At 48.8% G+C, this 14,279-nt stretch overlaps 1 protein-coding gene across 1 annotated transcript in view; it reads right to left on the bottom strand.

Annotated features, from left to right (window-relative positions):
• SEC14L2 (SEC14 like lipid binding 2) overlaps positions 1-4,003 on the bottom strand; it is a 67,905-nt gene extending 63,902 nt beyond the window's left edge. The window contains exon 1 of the mRNA XM_050923855.1: positions 3,919-4,003. The gene's annotated coding sequence lies outside the window, so the exon portion shown is untranslated. The remainder of the gene's footprint in view (positions 1-3,918) is intronic.
• Positions 4,004-14,279: the final 10,276 nt, after the last annotated feature.

Consider the following 14,279-nt stretch of genomic DNA (forward strand, 5'->3'; position numbering starts at 1 on the left):
GGACTGGGAGTGACTGGCTCACTACAAAAGCAATTTTCCCTCTCTTGGGGTTGACACCTCCTCATCAATTATTGGGAGTGGACCACATCCACCCTGACTGAATTGGTCTTGTCATCACTGGTTCTCCACTTGTAAAGTAACTCCCTTCTCTTCATGTGCCAGGATTTGTATGCCTGTATCTGTAATTTTCACTCCATGCATCTGAAGAAGTGGGGTTTTTACCCACAAAAGCTTATGCCCAAGTAAATCTGTAGGTCTTTAAGGTGCTACTGGACTCCTCATTGTTTTTATAGTGTGAGTATTGCAACTGTGCACATCGGGGTTCCCAATTGTATAGTAATTTTAATAATACTAGGCCTGATCTTGGGGCAAGAACCTGTCAACTCTCAAAGTGATAACTGAGAATTCTTAAGTAATCAATATAATTAATACATAATCTATAAATCAGGCTACACAGTGACTAACACCCGATCCTGCAGCCCAGACATAGATAAATCCCCTATCAAATTCCACCTGAGTTTTGCCTCCATCAGAAGGATTGGGTACTTTAGCCCAAATTCTGTCCCTCCATTCCTGCACTTGGCTAAGGGATGGAGGTGGAGGAGAGGCAAAGGACCAGCTTGCACCTCCTGAATGCTCCATTCAAGCAGAGGTCTTCCCAGCCCCCGTGTACAATATCTTAGAGTGACCTTGAGGGTGCCTTAATCAGTGTTTTGTCTGACTCATAGACTTTAAGGCCAGAAGGGACCATTATGATCTTCTTGTCTGACCTCCTGCACAATGCAGGCCACAGAATCTCACCCACCCACTCTTGTAACCTACCCCTGACCTATGTTTGAGCTATTGAAGTGCTCAGCTTGTGGTTTAAAGACTTCAAGGTGCAGAGAATCCTCCAGCAAGTGACCCGTGCCCGACCTACACAGGAAGGCAAAAAACCTCCAGGGCCTCTGCTAATCTGCCCTGGAGAAAAATTCCTTCCCAACCCCAAATATGACGATCAACTAAACTCTGAGCATGTGGGCAAGACTAAACCAGCCAGACACCTAGGAAAGAATTCTCTGTAGTAACTCAGATCCCACCCTATCTAGTGTCCCATCACAGGCCATTGGGCATATTTACTGCTAATAGTTCTGCAATGGTTCCTTATGAGTCATCCACCAAGCAAGGGTAGCTGCATTCCCGTGTGCTGTACCCATACCACCTTCATCTCTGGGCCACATCCTGTCCAAGAATCTGGATTGGGGGTCAGAACAGAACCATTTTAATAGCTGTCTCCCAGCCAGGGAAACCATTTACACCCAGGCAGTTCTACAGGGCAGTTCCACCCCCTTTAGTGGAAAAGAGAATTGGACCCAATGGCTGTAAAGTTATCTGGGTGTGAAATTGCTGTTGAGTCCAAGGGGAACAAATCCAAATTAGATTCCAGTTTACCTTCAGCCACAGGTGGGGTTGTTATCACTTCAAGGATGGTGGGTAATGGACATGCTGGACTGGAGGCTTACAGTAGGTGAGGGTATCACAGCAAAGAGGGAAGGGAGGGTCACATAGTTCATATCTGCAATGCAGTACTGAAAAGGCCATGACTAATGGTGTCACAGCTTAGGGCATAATGGGCACCCCTGCTTATAGAGTCAAATAAAAGGGAATTTTGCTGGTTCTTTATTACAACACCCTGTGGGAGCAGCACCCAGAAGTGTAACCAACTGGATAAATCGATTGCTACATTGTATCTGCCCCAGAATTCAGAACAAATGGAACCTTCTGCTCAATTAAATACTGTGCCTGGTTCCACTGAGAGAGTGTTCACTGTCCCAAGGGGTGGGGGAGCATTTGGAAGAGGAAGGCAAGGATGAGCCTGGAGTGGAATGAAGACAGATGAGTCCTCTTGAATGCAAAAACAATAAGGAGTCTGGTGGCACCTTAAAGACTATGAGATTTATTTGGGCATAAGCTTTTGTAGGTAAAACAGTGAGATTTTTTACCCACAAAAGCTTATGCCCAAATAAATCTGTTAGTCTTTAAGGTGCCACCGGACTCGTTTTTGTGGATACAGACTAACACGGCTACCCCCTGGTACTTGTTCTCTTGAATGGTTGCTATAGTTACAGAGCTATTGGTTGGCCAAAGTCTCCGCTGGAGTTTTACATAAGGTCAGAATGGACCATGATGCTCATCTAGTCTGGTTTCTTGCTCAGCACAGGCCAGAGAATTCCCCAAGCAATTCCCGCATCAAGCTCAGAACATCTAGCTGAACTACAAAAGATCTTTTAGAAAGACATCCGGTCTTGATTTAAAGACTTCAAGTGATGGGGAATCAACTACATCCCATGGCTACAGAGGACACTACATACTGAAATGTGAACTGTCAGGCCAGTGGGAGGTCACTAGTGGAGTTCCTCAAGGATCAGTTTTAGGTCCAATCTTATTTAAAATTTTCATCTAGATAATACTTTGTCCTACCATGAGTGCAGGGGACTGGACTAGATGACCTCTCGAGGTCTCTTCCATTCCTGTGATTCTATGATTACTGACCACGGCACCAAAAGTGGCAGTGTGCTAATAAAATCTGTGGATGACACAAATTTGGGAGGGATTGCCAGTTCAGAGAAGGACTGCAATATCATACAAGAAGATTTGGACGATCTTGAAAACGAGTAATAGAAATGGGATGAAATTTAATAGTGCGAAGTGCAAGGTCATGCACTTTGGAACTAACAATGAGTTTTTACTATAAGCTGGGAATTTAGCAGTTGGAGGCAGCAGAGGAGGGGCAGGCCGGGGGGCCTCCACGCGCTTCTGCCCCCAGGCACCGTCACACAGTGTTCCAGTGGCTGCAGGGGCCCTCGGGGTGGGGGCAGCGTGCAGAGGCACAGCCCTGCCCCACCCCTGAGCTGCATGGAGGGGCAGGCAGCCACCAGAGTGAGCAGGCAGAAGCGGCTCAGCTTTGCTGCGCTGCCAGGGCCCCTGAGGGGGCAGCGCCCAGGGCAGCAGGCGGGGCCAAGGGAGAGCCCAGCCCCAAAACTGCTGGAGTGCCGCAGGCCACAATGGGGAAGCTCGCGGGCCACAGATGGAGTCTGAGACCCCTAAGGTAAAATGTACCAATGGTTAATTACCCTCACTGTAAACAAAAAAATCTGTACCTTATTTCTATTTTTAATTTGTTCAGCCTCACCCTTCAGCCACTGGATCGCTCTGAGCTTTTGTTGCTAGATTAAAAAGCTGTCTACTCTCAGAAATCTCTGTCCCATGAGGGACTTATAGACCATGATCAAGTCACCTCTTAACCTTCTCTTGGCTAAGCTAAATAGACAGCGTCTTTAATCTCTCACTGTAGGGCAGCTTTCCTGACCTCAGATCATCCTTGCCGCTCTTTTCTGAAAGCTTTCCAACTTGTTAACATTCTTTTTAAAGCCTGGACCCCAGAACTAGACAGAGTCTCCAATAATGGCCTCACTAACATTGTACACAGTACCCTACTCACTATTCCCCTGCATGTGTGCCCACGGAGAGCAAAAGTTCTGTTAGACATGCAATAAAGGGACCTGCTAGCAAGGTCGATACACCTCGATTATAGACAATAACCAGCGCGGATCTCGCTGGGTGACAGAATTCTTTCCAGCTGGTAAATCACTGATCTGAAGGATTCCTTTAGAGAGGAACAGGGAGGCGGAGTTGTGCTTGTGGTCTCTGATGTGAAGTCGCAATGACCAGAAGTAGTTTTATTTTACTGGGATCTTTTGGTAGAATGGGGAAACAATTCTGTATCTGTCTATTGTATTTTTATGGCCTCCATTACTGTAATATGTGAGCACCTCTCCCCCTTTTATGTATTCCTGGAAGTGCAGTAACTAGGGCCAGTTACTGCTAGAGAGCAGACAAACCCACGTTCTCATTAACGCAGCTTTGGGGGATTCCTACCGTAACTCCGCAGACTGGGCAGATGCTCCTGGTTTTTAGCGTCTGCACGAGAAGTTTGCTGTCTGGCTTTGACTCTTCATAGCATTTCTGTCACTCTGCTAGAGACGCAAGTTCTCCTGACTTGAAGTAAATGGCAGATCCTTAGAGTTTTGTGGCCTCTAGTTCTGCAGCAGGATTGGGGTGGGCAGGCTGAGGCTATGCTTGTTTTTGAGCAGAGAATGTGTGGAGGGGGAGGAGTAGACAGGAGTGTTCAGGTCATTCAGTTCCTGGTGCTCTTCTATGGCTGCAGGTTCCAAACAGGAAGCTACAGGCTGCATCCACGCTCCAGCATGAACTTGTGCAATCCAGCCTCGAGGTGCTTCCCTTGGGGTTAGTCTCTCATGAGGAAGAGCAGTCCCGCTGCTAAATAGCAAGTCCTGTGTCCACACTGTATGTGACTCCAGGAATGCTGGGAGCGCATAATGGCAGCGTCTGTCCCCGGGGGCACCCTGTAAAGCTCAATTCCAGGGCCCTTAGCTGTGCCTTACACACACCAGGTGTGCGCCGCATAGAGGGTGGCATCTTCCACCCAGGTAAGGTGTGTTCCAGCTCCACAACGGTGTTTGTCCCCAGGGACAAGTAACCGAGTCATCTCAGGGGGGCCCCTGCAACTGCATGGCTGCAAGTGCCTAAAGCTGCCACTTCCACTGGCCGAGCTGTGCAGGCCGTACTCCCAGCTCGGCAGCGTTTTGGTCTTGGTCAGTCTGCGTGTAACATGGTAACTCTCCAACACTGCAAAATGTCAGGGAATGGTCCAGGCATCCATGGGCAGAGCCCTATTGATCTGGAGGAAATTGGAAAACAGAAACGGGGATAAGCTCCTTAGCAGACACAAATGACGAACATACTACAGCTTACGTCAGGATAAGTGATGTCGCTCAGCGGTGTGAATAAGCCACACACACTCCCAGCAACCTAAGCTACAGCGAGCTAGGAACTGGTGTGCACAGCGCTATGTCGGTGAGAGAGCTTCACCCGCTGACAGCTGCCGCTGCTTGTGGGGGCTGGAGCAGGGGGGTGGGATAGCTCAGTGGTTTGAGCACTGACTTGCTAAACCCAAGGTTGTGAGTTCAATCCTTGAGGGGGCTACTTAGGGATCTAGGGCAAAAATCTGTCTGGGGATTGGTCCTGCTTTGAGCAGGAGGTTGGACTAGATACCTTCTGAGGTCCCTTCTAACCCTGATCATCTATGGGCAGCGTGACTCCTGTATTTGGGGAGGCTGGGCCTGAGTGCCAAAAGTTCTCTAGAAGTGGGGGAGGGGGCCACCAGACTGTGGCTCCACCCCCTATTCAGACCCCTCCCCTGAGGTCTCTCCACCTGCTTTCTGCCACTTGCACCTCTCTCTGCCCCCACTTACTCCTCTTCTTCCAAGGGCTGGTACTGCAGGGGAAGTAGCAGAAAAGCATGAGAGACAGGCAGGCGGGACCACAGGGGAAAGGGACAGAGAAGCATGAGCAGAAGGCTGTGGGGAAGAGGAGTGCTGTTGGCTGGGCCACAGAGGAAGAGTGGGATGCAGGAGCAAGGCCTCGGGGCAGAGTGTGGGCAGACCCACAGCAGCGCTCCAAAGGCATCTGGTCTGCAGCATGCTGCCAAAGGGAGGGGCGCTGCATCCTGTTCGGGGAGGCTGAGCTCCCCTGGCCTATTCTACCCCATGCCCATGGGCTGGACTGATTGCGTGGCCAGGAGAGCTCTCTCCAGTCACCTTAGAGTGTCTGCACTAACTTTTTGTGGGCCCGGCGCCAAATATATTTGTGGGAGAGCAGGCTCAGCCCGGCAGCAGGATCCCAGTGCAGAGGGACTTAGTGTGGGGGGATCCAGGTGGGGGTAGGAGAGTTCTGTGGGGCAATCTGGGTGCGGGTGGCTCAGTGGGAGATCTGGATGCACAGAAGCTCATTGGGGGGTTCTAGGTGCAGGGGCAACGGGACTCTGCAGGGATCCAGGTGAAGGTGTTTGGGGCTCAGCAGGGGGGTCTAGGTGCAGGGGAGGTGGGGTTCATTTGGGTGGGGGTCCAGATGCAGGTGGGTGGGGCTCAGTGGGGAGGGTGTCTGGGGGGGCTCATTGGGGCAGTACAGATGCAGAGGTGGTGGGGTTTGTCAGGGTGAGGGTTCAATGGGCCTGCTTAACAGGGGAGCCCCAGCTTCTGCCAAGGGGATGCCGCATGCTGGGCTCCAGCTTCCCCCCCTGCTCCCATTTCCCCCATCTGCTTCTCTTCCCCATCCCATGCCCTTCCCACTGCCCCATCTCCTCCCCAGGCTTGGGGGACAGGGGGGAAACCTCCTCCCAACATGAGCCGGCGGAGCGGAGGGGGTTGGGGCCAGATCGCTTCACTTCCTGCCGCCCAGTGACTGCAGGGCACCCAACCCCTTCTGCAGTCCCCCAGGAGGTGTGGCTCAGGGGAGCGGGTTTAGGGAGAAAGGGCGTAGTTGGGGCGGGGCTGAGGCAGAGCAGGAGTGGGAAGAGGCAGGCGGGGGCTGAGGCAGCTTTCCTGGCTGGCTCAGCCATCCGGAGGATCGGGCTGGCTGTGGCCTCTTTTGACTCTGGGCCTGGCACCATGGTAAACCCGGAACTGAGTTCAGCTGTGCCTCCATGAACTCTAGTGGAGTCATAGCCCCCATCTCACGCACCTCTGCAATTGTGCATAGGGCAAACAGCTGGTAGATGGCATCCATTAACTCCTTCCAACATCACAGCGCCCCGCTCATCCACCCAACGGAACTTCATGTGTTGGCGCCGTGAATGACTTGTATCACTAGGCAGAATGAAGAATAATGGGCGGTGCAGGGGGAATGGACATAGCCCCTGACATTGAGGTGGCACAGGGGTCCCTGGTATAGGGAAAGAGGGAATAGGGCACATAGGAAGGGTGGGAATGGGGGACAGAAAGAACTTCTAACATGGAGGGAGAATGGGGGACCCAGCAATGTAGGGAGAGGGCAAGGGGAAAACACAGAACCCCTGAGATGAGATATGGGGAACCCTGGCTGGAATGGGGATATGTGGTAAAGAGGGGAATAGGGGTGTACACAGAGCCCCTGGCATGGGGGAAAATGGGGGACCCTGGCTTGGAGGAACTGGGGGGACACAGAGCCCCTGCCATGGAGGGCAGGGGGGAGGTGGGAATGGGTGTGCACACAGAACCATTGGTTTGGGGGGAGGATGAGGGACCCTGGTATGGTAAGAGGGGACCATGGAGGTGCACAGAGCCCCTGGCATGGGGCAGTTCCAGCGAAGGAAGCTGGGAAGGTGGCCAGGGAGCTGGCAGGGGTGGGGGCAGGGGAATGGAGGGACGCAAGGAGCCCTGGGTTTGTGCAATGAGCTCAGCCAACACAGGTAACAACATGTGCAACTCCCTGGTAGAGGTGGCCAAGAACGGGGAACTCCCGGGCTTGTCAAGGCTGATTCCCCACTCTGGCATTTCAAGTGCAGAAGGTGGGGGCCTGCAAGTACTCTAAAAATTAATACTGGCCACTGCAGGCTTGTATTAAACTCCCAAGGTTACAGCTTCTCTCTGACCTTGGATTGGTAGATGCTGCCATCACCCGAGTGCATGTGGGAATTCCTTCCTTTTGGGTACCCTCAAGCCCTTTCACCCCCTCTGGGGAACCGCTAACAAGAAAAACAAAGGAAATTAGCCGTTGCCAATAGCTAATTAAACAACGTGCACAAACCTCTTAGTACACAAAAATCCAGTTCTGCTCTTAAAAAAGATAAATTGTATTAATTAAAAAAAAAGAAGAAAATATATCTGGGACTTAGGCTTTCACTAGATTTAAAAAAACAGTTACAAGATTAAGCATCAAGAATAGCTCTCCTGAGGTCCAGCTTAAAGGTTACAAGCAAAACAAAAGCACCTGGGGTTAGCACAGAGGAATCCACAAGCCATAAAGAAATAAAAGAGAAAAACCTGATCGCATCTTCCTAGACATTTCCTGATCTACTTACATATCTGGAGTTTTAGATGAGTAGTTTCTAGGTATGATACTGATAATTTTTCATACCTGGCCCAAGCTTCTCACAGCATAACTACTCCCTGTCTGCTTCTCCCTGAGAACAACAGCCAGACAAAAGGGGAGTCTTGTTTCAGTTTTAAAAAGTTCTAGCCTTTTGGCCAGGTGCCCACTCATTTCCTTTTACCTATGCATTGCAGCGAGACTTTTAACCCTTTACAGGTAAAGCAAGTAGAAAACAGCTACTAAGAGGGATTTTATAGGTAACTGGCTGGCTGGGTCCATAAAAGGGAGCTACTCCCACCCCCGCTTCATTTATCACAGGGTAGTTCCAGCAAAGGAAGCTGGGAAGGTGGCCAGAGAGCTGGGGGGTTGGGGGCAAGAGAATGGAGGGATTCAACAGTTCGAATTTAAATCGATCAGTCGCGACTGAGAGTTGGGTTCCTGAGCTGGCTCTTCGGTGCCTTCTTTGATAACTGACTTGAATGGTGTTTGTTAACGTCCAGAGCCAGCTTATTCCAATCTGACCACTTCAAATCTGCCCAACTCGGGACACGTTTCAGAGGTGCTGAAGTCACAGGGAGCTGCGGGTGCTCAAGCTCCAACAATCAGGCCAAAGTCTCCAGTTAAGCACCCAAAACCTGAGGCACATATCACTAGTTGCTGATTCTAAATCTGGTGCCATGTGTCCACTTCCTGGAACTCACTCAATACCACGCTGGAGAGGCCAAGGCCTGAACGGGACACCAAGACTGAGCTATGTTCCCAACCCTACAATGGCAGGACGGTGGGAGGAAGCGTCTACCCACTGTGCACCACTCGTTCAATGGATCAAGGGAGGCCTACAGACTCCAGGGCAAGCTGTCCAGCACTTTCCACCCGGCCAAAATCCACTTGATGCAATGGGAATGTACCTGGGAAGGGAGCTCCGTCTCTCTTGTCCATCCAATCCTTAGCCTCTCAGCTGAGATTGCCAACAAGAGGCTGATTAATGGTGATGACTTTGTAACGTGGACACTTGTCCACTTGAGACCTCTAAGATAGCACTAATGGTTGTTTTCCACAGTCAAGTGCCTATCATACCCTCATATTGTGGCTGCCCAGTGATTAGGTTCCTGGTGAAGTGGTGTGTTTAACTGCTCCTCCGTGGCATTCTCCTCAGCTGGGAGTTATTGCTCTGTATAAGCACCCTGTTTCCCTATAACGTTCTGCCCGTGTAATCCAGGCATCAGTCTCCTTTCCAAGGTAATCATCATACATACAGTCAAAGCCCGCCATAATGCGCCCCGCCATAATGCGAAATTGCATCTAACACGATCGCAAGTTGGCTCCTTTAAGATACAGTATAATACAGTACGGCACTGTACCAATGGTCCCCAACACCATGGCAGGGGAGAGAAGCTGCAGCCCCACACCTGCTGGGGACAGAGAATTCCGAGGCTGCTGGCACCGGTGCTCTCTGTCCCCAGCAGGCACGGGGCCCTAGCTTCTCTCCGGCTTCTCCAAGGCTGCGGGCCCCGGTGCGCTCTGTCCCCAGCAGGTGCGGGGCCGCGGCTTCTCTCCTGCTTCAAGAGGAGCCGCAGCTCCCTATCTGCTGGGGACAGAGAACTCCGGGGCTGCAGGCGCTGGTGCTCTCTGTCCCCGGCAGGTGCGGGGCCGTGTCTTCTCTCTGGCTTCTCCAAGCCTCCACCCTAAGCCCCGCTTTGCCTCCAGCATGTATAATGGTGTTAAATACAGAAAAAAATGTTTTTAATTTATAAAAGGGGTCACACTCAGAGGCTTGCTGTGTGGAAGGCGTCACCAGTACAAAAGTTTGAGAACCACTGGTATAAACCTTTCTCTCCCTTCCTCTCCCACACTGCCCTGGCTGATTTTGCTGAGGGGGTGGGGATTTAGGTGGGTCAAAGGTCAATGCGCAGTTCATACTGCAGTAGCATCCACTGGTGCCAATCAAAGATCTGGGTGCTCTGACACTCCCTTAGGAGTTTCGTTTGCTGCCTACAGTTTGCAGCCGAAGGGAGCAAGCATTAAGGATGTTATCGTACTCTTGCTTCCTTCCCACGAAACTTCCACAGAGTGATGCTAAAATTAGAGCTGGCTGAAAAATTGTAAATGCAGCTTTTTCATAATCTAAATGTTTTGCAGGAACATGTTGATTTTGATAAATTTTAGATGAACCATTTCATTTTGACAGTCAAAACATTCAGACTTATATAAGATTATCTATAATCTATATTAGGAATACATAATCAATATTATATTTAATATTTCAGTACAATACACAAGATTAATCAAAACAACACTATCAATACAAAGCATTTTGGATTTTTTGTTTTGCAGGAAATTTTGTCTTTTCATTTGGAATTGGAAGGGAATTTTCCCCAGATGTTGGCATTTGCTGTGGAATGGAAATTCTGGTTCATGACCAACTCTTGTGAGCATCATAGCTCTAGTGTAGCTGGGCTGCGACACCACTCGCCCTCACTACTAGATAAGACTTCCTCATATCTAACCTCTGGGTTTCCTGGTTCAATTTCCAGTCACTGCTTATGCTCCTAACCCTAATAGTTTCACACAGTTTCTCTGGCCCCGTCGCTCCTGACCTCTGCATATTAAGTTTCTTCTGATCCTTTAATTGCTTTCCCACCCTTCTTGGGATTCTCTCTGTAGCAAAATGCCCCAACATCTGCTCACTGATAACAGGAGGGGGAGCTGAGAATCCAGGAGATTATTAAAACAGGATCTCAAGGTCAGAGGTGAAAGTAAGCTGGTCCGGTCCAGTCCGGCGTACTGACAAGAGCCAGTACACCGTGCTGGACCACACCGGCTTCCATGGCTGGGATTTAAAGCTCTGGGCTGCCCGCAGCTGCAGGCAGCCCAGAGCCCTTTAAATCCCAGTTGCGGCTCCGGCAGCCGAGCTGGGGCCAGATTTAAAGGGCTCGGAGCTCCTGTGGCTATGGGCAGCCCAGAGCCCTTTGAATCCCAGCTGCGGCTCCGGCGGCTGGGCTGGGGCTGGATTTAAAGGGCTCAGAGCTCCTGCGGCTGCGGGCAGCCCAGAGCCCTTTGAATCCCACCCATGGCTCCGGTGGCCGGGCTGGGGCCGGATTTAAAGGGCTCAGAGTTCCCTGCAGCGGCAGAAGCTCCGGGCGCTTTAAATCCCGGCCCCAGCCCAGCAAGGCTCAGGGTTCCCCGCAGCCGCGGGCACTCTGGGCCCTTTAAATCCCACCTGCAGCTCCGGCAGCCATAGCTGCAGTGGGGATTTAAAGGGCCCGGAGCTCCGCAGCGGCCAGAGCCCTGGGGGCTCCCAGCCACCTCTGCAGCTGGGAGCCCCGGGTTCATTTAAAGGCCTTGGAGCTCCCAGCCACTGCCAGTGCCCCAGGGCCTTTAAATCTTGAGAGTCACCATCAATTCCGGTTGAGGCCACGCCCCCCTCAGGACTGCGGCAGTACCGGTAAGTCCTGTAAGTTACTTTCACCCCTGCTCAAGGTGCACATTTGGTTGGATTTAGGGACCCCAGAGAGGGGGCCATGCCCACTTCTCCAACTGCAGCATGTGGCTAAAGCCATGACCTAGGTGCACAATTACTCATTTATCTCTAACGCAGCAGTTCTGGATGACAGGGATATTAAAATGCTGACTCATCTTACTGTGAGCTTGTGCACTGCTGTGGCCAAAAGAGCTAATGCAATCCTTGGACACGTAAGCAGGAGTAGGGAGATGGTTATTACCTCTGTGGAGCACTGGGGAGACTAGGACTGGAGTACTGTGTCCAGCTCAGGTGTTCACGCTTTAAAAAGGATGTTAAAAAATGGGAGAGGGTTCAGATAGCAAAGTGAGACTTATTGAAAAGGCAACTTGATCATTCTGTGAGAAACCTTTCTGGGAGCAGATATCTGCTACTAAGGGGTGTTTTCATCTAACAGACCCAGAACAGGATCTGATGGCTAGAGGTTGAAGCTAGAAAAACTCAAATCGAAAATAAGCTTCAACTTGTTCAAAGCAAGGGGAGTTAACCACTGGAACAGCAAAAACGAGGAGTCCTTGTGGCACCTGAGAGACTAACAAATGTATTTGGGCATAAGCTTTTGTGGGCTAGAACCCACTTCATCAGATGCAGGTTACAGAAGAAATGGTGGAGTCGCCATCGTGCCAAGTCCTTAAACCAGGATCGGGCTGCTCGTTCTAAAAGATACATTCTAGTTCAACCAGAAATGGCTGGGCTCACTGCAGGAATTGCTGGACATCCTCTGGCCTGTGTTATAAGGGAGAGTAGACTAGATAGTCACAGTGGTCCCGTCTAGTCTTAGAATGTATGAATCTGCCTAAAAAGTAGACACAGACACCACCACTAAGGCTAGAACCCAGGACCTTTAGCTTCAGAAACCAAAGCCCTTACCTCCTGAATTAAAGAAATCTCTCAGCTGAAGAAGAATTTATATGAACTCTAAGCACTAGAGGGTGACACAGATGGTACAGTTGATCAAAACAATTTCCATCAATTTTTTTAACAAAAAAAATGTCTTTTGATTAACTTATTTTTTTGTTAAAAGTGGCTGCTTTCCAGGGAAAATTTGAATGTCTAAAAAACAAATGCCTGAACATATCAATTTTTAGGGGTTGGGCAAAACTTTTCAGTATTTGAACTTTTGACAAAATTTTGAAATGTTCCATAGATAATTTAGATGAAAACTTATTTGTTTTTCATCAAAATTTTCTACAAGTTGAGGGATATTTTCTTAGCAGCTCTAACATGGACTTAAATATATATAATAGGAGATATACCAATCTCCTAGAAGTGGAAGGGACCTTGAAAGGTCATTGAGTCCACCCCCCTACCTTCACTAGCAGGACCAAGTACTGATTTTTGCCCCAGATCCCTAAGTGGCCCCCTCAAGGATTGAATTCACAACTGTGGGTTTAGCAGGCCAATGCTCAAGCCACTGAGCTATCCCTCCCCTCTTATGATTACAGTGACTACACAGAGTGCCCTCAGATACACTGAATAAACTTAATAAATAGAATGAATTATCTATTCACAGGGGTAGCTGTGTTAGTCTGGATCTGTAAAAGCAGCAAAGGGTCCTGCGGCACCTTATAGACTAACAAATGTTTTGGATCATGAACTTTCGTGGGTGAATACCCACTTCATCGGATGCATGTTGACGCTCATGCATCCGACAAAGTGGGTATTCACCCACGAAAGCTCATGCTCCAAAACGTCCGTTAGTCTATAAGGTGCCACAGGACTCTTTGCTGCTTTTATAGAATGAATTAATAATTTTTTCCAGTTTACATTGGTTGTAAAGGAAATTTATGACCAGAATTGGAAAAATATTTTCAGACAGGAGAATAACTATAAAGCTGATGATATATCTTTAAGCTTGTCTACACTTACAAGTTAATTTGAATTAGGGCTGTCGATTAATCACAGTTAACGCGTGATTAACTCAAAAAAATTAAATGAGATTAATCACAGTTTTAATTGCACTGTTAAACAGTAGAATACCAATTGAAACATATTAAATATTTTTGGATGTTTTTCTACATTTTCAAATATACTGATTACAATTACAACACAGAATACGAAGTGTACAGTGCTCACTTTATATTATTATTTTTATTACAAATATTTGCACTGTAAAAATGACAAACAAAATAAATAGTATTTTTCAATTTACCTCATACAAGTACTGTAGTGCAATCTCTTTATCGTGAAAGTGCCATTTACAAATGTAGATTTTTTTTGTTACATAACTGCATTCAAAAACAAAACAATGTAAAACTTTAGCACCTACAAGTCCACTCAGTCTTACTTCTTGTGCAGCCAATCACTAAGAGAAACAAGTTTGTTTACATTTATGGGAGCTAATGCTGCCCGCTTCTTATTTACAGTGTCTCTTGAAAATGAGAACAGGCATTCGCATGGCACTTTTGTAGCCAGCATTGCAAGGGATTTACGTGCCAGATATGCTAAACATTTGTATGTCCCTTCATGCTTCAGCCACCATTCCAGAGGACATGCTTCCATGCTGATGATACTTGCTAAAAAAAAAAATGTGTTAATTAAACTTTCTTTATCCTCACATACAATTATTTCAAATTTGCTGACAATATATACCTCCAGACCAGTGGCACCGCTATGGGCACCCGCATGGTCCCACAATATGCCAACATTTTAATGGCTGACCTGGAACAATGCCTCCTCAGCTCTCGTCCACCCACGCTTCTTCTCTACCTATGCTACATTGATGACATCTTCATCATCTGGACCCATGGGAAGGAAACCCTGCAAAAATTCCACCACGATTTCAACAGCTTCCACCCCACCATCAACCTCAGTCTGGACCAATCTACACAGGAGGTCCACTTCCTAG

This window comes from Gopherus flavomarginatus, chromosome 15, assembly GCF_025201925.1.
Source record: "Gopherus flavomarginatus isolate rGopFla2 chromosome 15, rGopFla2.mat.asm, whole genome shotgun sequence".
NCBI lineage: Eukaryota > Metazoa > Chordata > Testudines > Testudinidae > Gopherus > Gopherus flavomarginatus.